Here is a 12,869-nt window from a genome sequence, read left to right on the forward strand (position 1 = left end):
CTGTATTATTCTAACATATCCTCTTGTCCCTGTTATCATGTCATCACTCAGTAATGTTGATGCCTCCAGAGCCTGCTGTTGAGAGGCTAGGTAGCACCAGGGCCTGGGAGATGCTGAGATGTTGCTCTTGCTGAAGTCAAAGGGAGCTGCAGGAGGCTCCTGGCTGACTCTGTGCAGGGGGACAGACCCTGAACCTGTCCTCCAAGTGATGGATGCTCCTGCTCAGAAAGGCGCCCACACTGTTCCTGTCCTTTTGTTTCCTCCTGACGTTTTCTGTCTGACCAGACCAGGACAGCTTTTAAAGAGGACAAAGCTATAAATCTGGGGGAGCTTTGCTTGCTACATCGTCAACATGGCATCACTGGGCAATACAGATCTCTGCAGAGGACGTGGGGAGAAAAAGCAAAAGCCTTGGCGGTGATACCAGGACAGCCCCCATACCCATTTGCCCATGCCCCCAAGAAGGTGATTTCAGTCCCAGTGCCACCAGACAGTCGCTGTAGCATTGGCAAGACTAGAGACAGCTCAGCATATGCTCCTCATCCCATTGATGTGGCTGTGACTCCTTCTGCATCAGCTCTTCAGAGACGGATTGTTTCACGGCACCTGTGATTTATTAAGCTGCCTATCTGAACACCGTGTTGCACAGATTTCCTGTGGCTGCCTGCACATCTGCTCAATAAAGGCTGCCTATAAATACAAAGGCCAGAGGGGAACATGCCCTGACAATGAAACTAAACAAAAAGGGGGAAGCTCTGGGAAGAGGAGACAAACAGACAGAAGCAGCGCTTCAAAACAGTGCTCAAAGAGCAGTCATCGCAGGTGTGCTGCCGGGCTGGCTGGGCACTGCACGTGGAGCCCTGCAGGGGTCAGGTTCTGTTCAGCGTTTTTATTAACGACATGGATGATGGACTAGCAAATGCACTTACAAATTTGTGGGTGAACCTTTGCTGTAAGGAGCAAATACTTTGGAGAGCAGGGCTGGAGTTCAAAACTAACCTCAATAAATAAGAGAAACGTTGCAAACTGAGTAAGAGAAAATTCAATGAAAACGAATGTGAAGCAGTGAGCTCAGAAAAGAGAACTCAAATGAGAAAAAACAAATGGGGAATACCTGAGGAGACAGTGATAAAGGGCACAAGGGGCCATGGCATTACTGCCAGGCTGTGATGTACTCTGCAGGTTTCCCATGGAAAAATCTTTTCCCCCTGCAAGAGTTAAAGGTCAGGCCCCACTGTTGCTCCATAGACTCACAAAGCTGAGGCCAGTTCTGCCCTGCCAAGCCTGGCCTGCAGGAACAACTTCTGTAGGCCCCCAGGGTGCGTAAGAGGCAGAGCAGTGCACATGCCCAAGCCTTCAGTCCCGCACTCATCCCCACAGAGACCCGCTCTTGGGGTCAAGGCTTGCATTTCGGTAACTGCATGCCCTTGCCAGTGGCGTGTTTGGGGAGGAGCTCGGGCCCCCGTGACCCACCAAGTCTTCCAAAGCGCCCTCAACTAAGCATTTTCCCCTCTGTATGGAGACAACAAGGCAAGGGGATAAGCTCAGCATCCCACACCTGCACCCTGCCATCTGTTGAGCCAGTAGCAGGCAGGGCAGCAGGAAGGAACGCAGAAGAAATACCAACTGTGTGTGAGTCCCTTCAAAGAGTGATTTCCCTGCTGTGTAATTTTAGCCTGCCTGAATGGGGACAGGCTCAGTGGTCCTGCTAGTCCCCAGTAACACCCTGAAGGACACTGAATGCCTTTTGGGGTGGCCGGGCTGCCGCAGACACTGGCCGTGGGGCTGCAGGGATGGCTGCACGCCGCTCTCCCAGTGCTCATCAGCTAGCAGCGACTGACGAAATGGATCTTGATGCACTGTCTGATCACAGAATGAAGGTGTCGTGCACATAATCAACATTTAAATGCAGTCCAAAATGAATCAGGAGAGTATTTCCAGCAGGGAAGCAGCAGCCTCTTTCTCTCCATCTGCTTCTCATTGTGCCCTCGCTGCTCACTTGTGGTCATGAGGAAGGGCTCAAATTGCTCTCTATAAATTCACTGGCAGAAACTCCAAGGAGGAAGAGAGCCATTTAAGCTAAAAGCAATATTATCACAAGGATATGTGTCTATAAATTGACCAGACATAAATTTAGGCTGGAAATTAGAAGAATGCTCCTAACAGCTGGAGGAATGAGGCTCTGGCACAGCCTCACAGATAGCAGTGAGTAGAAAGAAGAAAAATAAAAAAGCAAGAAGAAAAAAAATCAAGTTTTAAGATTGAACTTGCTCATGAAGGGGGCATATGTGTCTTCTCTTGGTACTCTGCTACTCTGTTTACCCCATGCAGGACAGGCAGATGTTTATTTTCTTTGTTCTAGATTTGTCTCCGATTTCATAACCAGAAAAGGGCTGCAAAGCTGGTGAAGGGTCTGGGACACAAGTCTTACGAGGAGCGGCTGAGGGAGCTGGGGGTGTTTAGTCTGGAGAAAAGGAGGCTCAGGGGAGACCTTATTGTACTTTACAATTACCTTAAAGAAGGCTGTAGCGAGGCGGGGATCAGGCTCTTCTCCCAAGCACCAAGTGATAAGATGAGGGGAAGTGGCCTCACGTTGTGCCAGGGGGAGGTTTGGGTTGGACATTAGGAGAAATTTCTTCACTGACAGGGTTGTGCAGCGTTGGAATGGGCTGCCCAGGGAAGTGGTGGGGTCATCGTCCGTGGAGGTCTTCAAGAAACATATCGATGTAGAACTTCGTAGCATGATTTATTGGTGGACATGTCCATACTCAGTTAAAGGATAGACTAGATGATCTTAGAGGGCTTTTCCAACCTGAATCATTCTATGATTCTATTCTGTGATCTCCCATTATTTATTTTCCAGGCTTTTTCCTGTCATCTTTGTAAGTGTATTCACATTCATGAAAACCCATGTGTATGACGGCAGTCCTGACGCCAGCTCAGATACTGTCCACCTGAATTTTTTGACTGTCCACAAAGGCCCAGCCTTCCACCAGGTCTATGACATTTCTCCAGTTTAAAGAAATACGGAAATCAGTGTGTGAGCCATTTTACACATCCAGTTTCACTTGGTGGCTCAGATTATCAGGGAGGGAGCTCCTCTTGCAAGATGTTTGTTGGCTTTTTCTGATTATTTTTTTTTCTGCTGGTTCATGCTCTTAGTAAGCATCATTTAAAAGTCGTTCCTGTGCTGAGACAGGAAAGCGTGTGGTCAAGTCCTGCCCCCTACTTACTGGATGCACAGTTGGGTGTCCACCAGCCATGCCTTTCACCAGAAGCAGATAGGTCTCTAAACTAATTTACTGTAATATATATCTAGAAAGGCAGCGTATAAGAAAAAATGTGCCTGTTAGGACTGATTCACCATGGCAGTTGTAGAACAAAGTTGGCAGCTGCCAACATACCAAGCTCTACAAGGAGTTCTAGGTGTGACTAAGGAGAAAAGGATGTAGATAAACAGTAATGCACTTTATAGACATCACTGTGGGCAAAAATTCCCACAAAACCCATGAGGTGCCTGTGAGGAGAGCAGTCCCCTCACCAGGGGACAGCAGGCAAGCTGCTCTGGAAGGTCAGTGGGACAGCTCTGATGGCAGGAACCTCCCGAGCCAAGCAGTATGGCAAGGGAGGAAACTGCTAAGGAGACAAAGTCCTCACAGAAGAGCTGAGTAGGGAGCTCTTGGGTGTCTATGAGCTCACCCTGGCACTGGGTCCAGGGGCTGGGGCATTTGCCCAGCCAGAGGAGACTGAGCCATCTACACCCAGGGTAGAGCCGTAACCACCAGCTCTGTATCACTGCCAGTGCAGGTGCACCTGTTGTAGGCATAGCAACAGCTACATTAGTGGTTTAATGCAGATGTATTAACATGGCCAGGCATTGCCCCCATTTTTAAGTTGTGCACGAGTATCAATTACCCACCCATCTTGTAGTCAGACCTTCCAAGAACAACGTCTCTGTCAATTGAGTTTTATAATGCACAACCAGTTTTCATTTTTCTATTTGCTCCTTCTGTCACAGAGGAGTAGGGCTAAATTATGAAGCAAACTACTCTTGAGTGGTGTTACTAATGTTCATAAGTGACTTTAATAGACAATAGTAGTTATGCTTTGAAACAGCAGGTTTAGTGTCACTTAAATGTATACAAGTTCTGTACCTGTGTGCTACTGCTTTCCTACTTTATTTCTCATACATAAAAAAGCAAAGGCAGTACTCTCCACTTGTGTTTTTTTTTCTTTACTGCAATAAATAAATAAATAAATAAATAAGAAGGGCTGAGTATTGAAGAGAGAGAATAGAGAGAATGAGAGCACAGTGTTTTATGTCCTCTGCAAAAAGCAGAATCCACTACAAGCAGAAAATGGCTGTAGGCTCAGCAGGCAGACAAAGAGATGGAAATGTAGACACTGGAAAAAGGGAAGGCACTGCAGTCTCAGATGATGTGATGATACAGAAAATGCTGGTTAAAAATTCTGCCTCAAATGTGTTTTGAAAGAAACTTGGGGTTTTGTCTAAACCAATTTTTTGTGTGTGTAAAATGTGCATATGCTCCATGGAGACAGTATGTTCTTGCTGAGCTCCCCACAGCTGAAATATTGCTGTGATATTGCCTTCAGAGCTGTAGCAGCTTCTTCATGTCTCCATGCTCTGCTGTGGTCGCAGCTCCTCCTGCCGCCTGGTGACCATGTCAGTGCTACGAGGGACTGCAGCTCCTCACCAGTGCCAAAATCTCCACGACCATAAGACCAACAGCCTGAGGCACACTCCAGTGATAGCAACTCAGATGAGAAAAACACTGGACAAAAAAAAAAAAAAAAGATTTAGATTTACATCAAAAATTCAAAATTTGCTATTGAATTTTGCTGGGGATCTTTTTTCTTTTTTTCATAATTTTCTACTGGAAGAGACTTATTTTCTAGCTGTTCAAATAATAAACTTTGTGTCTCCCACACCAGATCTTGTCAGTGCTGTTTGACCACACACAAAGTATTGATTTTGAGTCTGGCAAAGCCTCGTACAATGCAGACTGTACACAATGAATTCCCAGATAGATCTTGGCAGCTCATGGGAATGACAGACATCTAACATACTTCCAGAGCAAGTTCAGCTTTAGAGGTCAGCATTTCAGCCTCACAGATACTTGACAGGCATACTCAGCTAAACTGGTGAAATGATAACTCATATTTCAAGACACTTGAAACAGCCATCACCAGTACACATTCACCTCCCCCACTACTCTGCCTGAAAGATGGTTTCTTAATGTATTTTTCTATAATAAACTTCACTTCTTCGCATTTTATTTCCCAGTAGAGATCTAAATCATCTTTGCCATAAATGTAAAACAACTAAGCCAATTGTTTGGTAGTGCAGGTTTACAATATATCATTACAATAATAATTTAGAGAGCTGGGAAGTTTTCTTTGCTATAAATTTGCTCCGCTCATTACTGATACTATTGTACAAAACAAGTAGATTCCCACTGGAAAATGGGAGCAGTTGAAATCCGCCTGAGAGCCATGGGTTTATTTTTAGTGTTCTGCTACACTCAGAAAAAAAAATGGTTGTAACAGATACAGGATGGATGAACCACTCTGCATTACATGGGAAAGGTCCCAGGTGGGTCTGAACTGGCCAAGCCACCTGAAACAAGACCTCATCTGACATGGAGTGAGGGAAGCCATGTGTATCATGCCCCTCTGAAGCCTTTGATTCCCAGACCTCACCCAGCACACAGCACCCATCGTGTGAATACCACGATGGAAAAAGAAAATGCAAACTTCAGGTGGGAAAACGAGTCACGCAGAAGCTTTGGTACATGCAGCTCTGTCCTTGGTGCCACAGTGGGGAAGACAATGGAAGGCGGGACAAGTGGTCAGCGAAGAACAGGACCCACTTCTGAACAGGAAAATAAGTTGTTCTGGAAATAAAGGAGGGTGCTGCTGGGATCCTCTAAGCCTAATTGCAAAGGGGAACTCAAGATCAACAGCTGAACTTCAGAAGAACAGAAAAAATAATGGAGACAGAGGAATATTTTAGACATTAGACTTTTCTTTTTTTTTTTTTTTTTACAAAACCAGGAGGCAGAAACTCCACTTGCTTCATTCACTTCGCTATTCATTATTAGCTCTCAAACTTTTGTTGTATTCTAGGGTGTTAATAAATAAATAGCTATTGTTAGTTTTAGTTAGTAACTGAGCCAATATTTGCACAAAGCATTTAGAGGTTAAAATAAGAGAGCTGCAACCAAGCTTTGAGTTCGAAATGGGCTTCATGAATTGATGAGGGGGAGGCATGGCTCCAAGTCTGTCAGTCTCAGGCCTACCTGGGATGATGCTGTAGCCCACTCTAGGACCATGCTTCCCTTGTAGGAAAAGGAGAAATATGAATGAGCAAAGTCCAAGCTTAGACAAAGCAAAATTAAAGGGAGCCGTGCATGGAAGAAGAGCTGAGCATGGAGAAGCTGGCAGCAGCTCAGGCAACATCCCACTCTTGAAAGGACCAAGACAACAAACCAGTACACCTAACTCTCCTGTGATGAAGGGCTGAGAATTCAGAATGAATCTCAGTTTATACTGGGCCAGGAGCATGTATGACATTGCCACTTTGATTCCTTCCCAGTAGTCCTGAAACTGTTCTTGTCATCATCTGTCTGTAGCTGAGAGGAAAGATTGCACATTGCTGCAGTCCCTTCGCCTTCCCCAGCCTTCCCACTGCCACCGTCAGAGCACAAAAGGAGCTTTTGTCTCCCCATCACTCACCTGCCAACCCAAATGTGCCTGCAAAATGCAATCATTGCTGACTGAGGAGCAGTGAGTGCTCCTTTGCTGAGGCAGCAGGAGGAGGATGCTCCACTCACAGCTGCTTAAGGGCATCCCACAGACGGGATGCTTTGCTCAAGAAGTGTGCAGTGTATACAAGTGCTGGAGGAGAAGGGATGTGAGATTCACAGATGACAGCTCCAGCTCCTTTGATCGGTTGTTCCTTAATTACGTGGTGCCTGTGTGTTGCTCTTGTGCCACATTAGACAAGGGTATGAGCTACGGAGATACAGGAAACAGGTGACCCCACTTTTAGAAACCCAGCTCGGCTCCATGTGAACGCTTCAGGAGGGGGGCCAGGACTGCCTGAACTCAGGAGGAAATGTATGAATTGTTCCCAGCAGGGGGAAAGTGCTACCTTAGCTCATTTATGCCAATTTTCCTCTTTCCTTGATTCCTTTCCCCTCTCCAGATCACTCCTGGGATAATCAGGACACAGAAGCTTAGGCTTATGGAGATCCTCATGCGACTTCAGAGATGCAGCTGGGCGTCGCTGTTGCTCCCAAACTAGACCAGGTGAAGGGGCTGGGATCCTGGCCTACCAGACCACCTACAATAACCATTTCCCAGTGAGAAAGACGAGCAGACAGCACCCTCCTACTGCCTTTTGCGGTTCCATTTTTTTCACAGGATCTTCAGGCAGGTGGCTGCAGAGCCTCACCCCTTTTTGGTGTGTGGGGACACCGTGTCTCACTGTACACGTGGTGAAGAGCCACCTATGGACATGCGCTGCTGAATGCCACTGACAACCAGATGTTGAACAGGCTCCCTGTGGACCTGCTCCAATGCAGACAGTTTTTAAATCAAGGACCTGGGGCTGCATCCAAGAACTGATGCCTTAAAATGGTACTGGCAAAGGGTAACCACTGCTGGAAACACAAGGCTGAGAGTTACCAACCGGTCTCAGTCCAGTGTTCTGCAAGCACAGGCATGCTTGCAACAAAAGCTTAACCCAGAAGGGTCTCTAGAACACCTCTTCAAATGCTAGTTCTCACCAAAGCCCACAAAACATCTCGCTTCAATGCCCTGCAGATTACAAATGCAGTGTAAGAAAGCAAACGCATCGCTGTCAAACTTCGCAGCAGAGACCAAGCCATCACCAGCCTCCTGGATTCCTGAAATAGCAGGGAATTCAGTTAGATTAATTTCTCAGAAGTGATATTAAGAAATGGACCATTTCATTAATAAAATAAAATAAAATAAAATAAAATAAAATAAAATAAAATAAAATAAAATAAAATAAAATAAAATAAAATAAAATAAAATAAAATAAAATAACCTGAAATCCCAGCTCTTGACAGAGGAACTCTTTCCTAATCCCAGAGATGAAGATCACTGTAATCCTGCCTATCACGTGGAAGGCTTTCCTACTACCGTCAACCAGAGGAGCACCCTGCTCTGAACCCACCCTTTGTGAACAGCACTTGCAGTGATTCAGAGGAAGGCTAAAACAGGGCCAGAAGTCAAGTGGCAAATTGAGGAGTGAACAAGGATTCCTAGACCACGCAAGTGACCAGCAGAAGACTGAAATCTGGGATTAATGTGATATAAATATAGCACAGGCAAATGCACTTGGCATGCAGTGATCAAATCTCCATCCAGTGTAATAGCAATAAATCACATGCCCAGGGCCTTTAGCTTCCAGCCCTGGAATTATTTCTACTCTATCAAACAGCTCCTTTCATCAAGAGCTCCATCTTCATATAATTTATGTTCCCTCCTTCCTGCCTCCCCCTCCTCATCTCCATACAGACAAATGGATTTTGGAAAGCATTTGAGAATTTCACTCTTTGGATAGTTAGAAATCTTCTAATTTCCAGTTTCAGTGTACTCATGACTGGTTTATATCTATTTGATCTATTTCCATGTTATCCCTTAATAGCTTTTCCACATTTGATATTATCCCCCAGATGTATTTATAAAGAATCATCACCCAACTTCTCAAAGTCATTTTGCTATACTGACAAAGCAAAGCTTTCAAAGTGTGTTTTTCTAAGACAGGTACTCCACTCCCCCAAACAGCCTGATTCAACAGCCTTCCTCTTTCCTGACGCAATTTAAAACTAATTTTTTTTACTAAACCCATAAGCAACAGTTCAATCAAATTCTTACTGATATTTCGTATAGTAGGCTACTACTTCTTTAACTTTGCTGAAAATATTTCAGAAGCATCCCCAAATTACAGCAACTGCTTTTAGAGCTCCATCCCTCCATCAATCCATAGTTACACTAGTGCTAACCAACGCGTACTGTTGCTGACCTTTCCCCTCTTTCATTATGTCTAATTAGTGAATCCTTAGTTCAGAGAAAAAGCTCCTCCTGTTATCCCAAAGGGCAGGACTTTGCCTTTTGACCTATTAAGTCTAATCTCTTTTCTATTTTTCCAGTTGGTTAGATAATCCGATTCTTCATGTGTGATGATCTGCTCATTGTCTGGATGAGCAACGCCTTCAGCTCTCAAACAATACAGTCGTGAGCAGCTCCGTGCCCCTCATTCTGCTGTGCTAATTGCTGCGGTTGGTTCCCGGGAGTCAGCACCCAGAGGTGCTCCCTGCGCGGATCTCAGTGTGTCCCTCGTACAGGAGCGTCCCCACGCCTCCCCACCTGGTCCAACCATGCCCTCCCAGTGCTGCCGGCTGCTCTCACGGTGCATGGGTGAGTGAGGAAACAGCTGGAAAGAGGGAAAATAACAGGATATAGAAAACCAAAATGTCTGCGTATAGCCCAGTGTCTGGGTACTCCTGGCATTGTGAGGACCCTCCAAGCCCCGGGCCCTCTAAGGGCTGCTGACTTCGGCATCTGTGGCACAAGCACAGCTCGTGGTGACAAAACAGATCCTTACTGTCCCATCTCCACTGAAGAGCCATCTCTGGTGCCAGGACAAAGACCATCCTTCCCACGCTGCTCTGAGACGCTGCCAGGGGTAAGTGCTCACACTTCGGTTTGGGAGTGGGCAAACAGACCCTCTGTGCCTGGCAGAATGGGGCAGAAAGTGAAGTAAAGATTCTGCCATTGCCTGCAACATGGAGAGGGAAGAAAAGGAAATAAATCAAGGAGAAATGCATATTGTGAGGAAAGGGACTGGTAAAGGGGGGAGGGACAACACAACCCCACACTGGAGGAGGTGAGAAGAAGAGGAGGCTGTAAATGTGTGGTGGGCAGAGGGTAAGAGTCAAGGTACCTTGCTGCCCCACGGCAAAGTAAATCTGAAGAAAAGATAAAGCACTTTCTGGCATGGAGAAGGACTTCACTCCTTGCACCTTGCAAATCATATTCTAATCCCCAAAAAGCTGTCCATTTTCAGGGCATTTCACCCTTTGCCAAGTGGCTGCGATGCTGGGCATTGGCACCCTGCTCTCCCAGTCCAAGGGCAGCAGCTTGAGGTGGGGACCAAAGAAACCAGCTTGTGGGTGGGTTGTTCCTGTGCAGAGGGGAACAGGAGACCAACATCATCCGGCCTCCTCCTCCTTAACCTTGCCTCTATCTGTAGCCCAGTGTGGCTGTAAATTCCCAATGTTTGACCAGAAAAGGAGTAAAGCTGTGTCTGGTAGCTCCTAGCCAAGTCAAAGGCACCTCTGTATAGAGTCATCAGCAAAAGCAGAAGCTGGAGCTCCTTGTGCATAACAGAAAACACCGTACTTATCCCATCTTCCAGGTCTTCAGCTGTGCAAGATCTTTTTGGATGTGGATGAAGTAGGTGAAGCTCTGTGTAAGGAGCAGAGAAGCTGTGGGAGGGGAATGGCTGCAGCAGAGCCTTGGCACTGCTCTCACGTCAGGCGAGGCCAGCAGGAGAGCTTCTGCCTCTTGCCCAGGTCTTGCACGTGTTTGGCTCCCCTTAGGTGTGCTCTGCGCTTTGAGGGGCAGTGAGAGACCCCGCGAGGACCACGGCAGAGCTGAGGGACCTGAATTGCTGCACCACACCCGACGTCTCAGAGCTGGGCTTTCGGTGTGGACAGCAGCAACGTCTACGACCACCTTGGGTGTGAGCCACCGGCCTCGTTCCTCAGGAACCACTGAGCAGATAACCACCCTCCGTCGTGCTTCTCCAGGCAGTCCCTGTCTGCAGCCTTTGGGGCGCATACTCCCTGTTTACCTCTGGAGTAAAAGGCTGGATGTGCTGCTGCTCAGCACCAGACCACCTGGGGCTCTGCGGGGTGTTGTTTTTCTGATACCTTCTGTGTGAAGACTGAGGAGGTTGAGAACAAATTAGTAGTTTGGATTATTTTTTTTTTCCATCACTATGAAAATTTTTATCTGGAAATAAGGTCCCTGAGCTGAGTTTCAAGCTGCCAAATCACAGCCTCTCTCTTGTTTTCATCAGAGATGTCTTGAATATTTAAGAATGGTCAATTCATGAGCAATATTAGAGAGAAATTCCTAAGAGCACTTGACAGAAATTTGCAGAAGACCCTGTTCCTGCCTGCAAACCCTCCATACTGAAAGCCAAATAATTTGTGGAAGACTGTTCAGCTTTTAACTCAGAAGAAAAACTGAACAAAACCAAAATATTTTGGTTTTCTCAGAAAGGAACATTTTGTTTTCTTTTTCCAAATTAGATTTTGCATTGTTTATTTTATTTCAGATTATCTACAAAAAGCAAAAACCTAAAATTGGAATCAAACATTTTTATTTTACCAAAACAAAATAGTCTGGCTGATCTTTTTTTTTTTTCTTTTTTTTTTTTTTTCTTTTTTCCTCCAGTGTGGGGACTTGAAAGTAAATTAATTTCCATCCCACTTTATGGGATCATGTACATGTGAATTAAATGAAGAAAATAAGTCTTCAGCTATCCCTGGCTTTTAAACAGAAGTGCTTTGGTTCCCTGGTGAAGTAAAAGGCATCCCTCTCCCGCAGAAGAGCAGTGTCATGGGGGAAAGAGGACAGATGTCCACGATGCAGCTTGCGTGGACAGGACCCCAGTGCCTTGCTGGTGTGGGCGCGAGACCAGCACAGCCTCATGGACCATGTCCGTGAGGTGGGAGAAGGCAAAAGCCCTTATTTACAAAAATAGTGTGACATTTTTTTACAGCAGACTCAATCTTTGCCAAACATGACTCAATTACTCACACTGGGTTTATATTACCTTGCAGAATTTTTATTCCTTTTCCCAGGAAATCATTACTCTTCCTCACTCCCTGCGCTCCCAGCACAGATCTGAAGGCAGATGGGGAACAGTCGTACCCAGGTCCTTAGGCTCCTGCCTTCACAGTCCCTGTAAGCCCCACGCACCACACGCTCCTCCCAGGGCATTGATTTTTTCATCCTTGGCTGTGTGAGCACAGCACGTGGGACACCCATTCTGGCAGGACAGGCTGTGGACATTACCCTGGGGAACTTCTTCTTTTTCAGTCCTGGTGGGATTCCCAAGACTTTGAGCAAGTTCTCTGTCAGCCACCCTGATTTAAGGGTACTGAGCCAGGAGTAGCCATTCTCCTCCAAAATCCACCAGGAGACAGAAGGAAGAGGGCCCGGTCTGCTCTCGGCATCGGGACTGGGATGAAAGGAAAGGACAGGGCCCTGTCTGGACAGGTGTCACTCGTGCCAGTGACACCAGTCACCAGCGACAGATTAGCGCGAGCACCGTGCCTCCTGGGTCAGCTTGCAAGGACGAGAGGGACCAAATCAGTCCTGGGCATTGCTGGAGTCACGGACATAGCAAAATGCATGGCCTGGCCACACAAAAACAGGCCAAGGAGCAGCACTGGGGGTGAGTCTTTAATTGCGTCCTTGTAGGATGATGGTGGAGTAGACATGGTACAAATCTGCAGTCACAACATGAGAGGAGCTATGGGACTGCTGCTAAAGGTGGTGTCCACACCATCCAGCAGGGCAGCATTGGTGGCCAAAACCCAACCAAAACCTTTCCGGAAAGACAAAGGGAAGGCCACGTCTCTCCCTCCTGCCTTCCTGTCCAGGTCCTTGGGCGAAGGACCGTGATACAAGCCCATACAGCTCAGGGACTTTGCTGTGCCACTCTGAATGCGGAACCCCACTCAGTCGCAGGGTTTGATGCCACCATTGCAGGGACCGGCCCTGTTTAGAGTGGGTGCAGA

The sequence above is a fragment of the Anser anser genome (assembly GCF_964211835.1).
Source record: "Anser anser genome assembly, chromosome: 18".
Lineage (NCBI taxonomy): Eukaryota > Metazoa > Chordata > Aves > Anseriformes > Anatidae > Anser > Anser anser.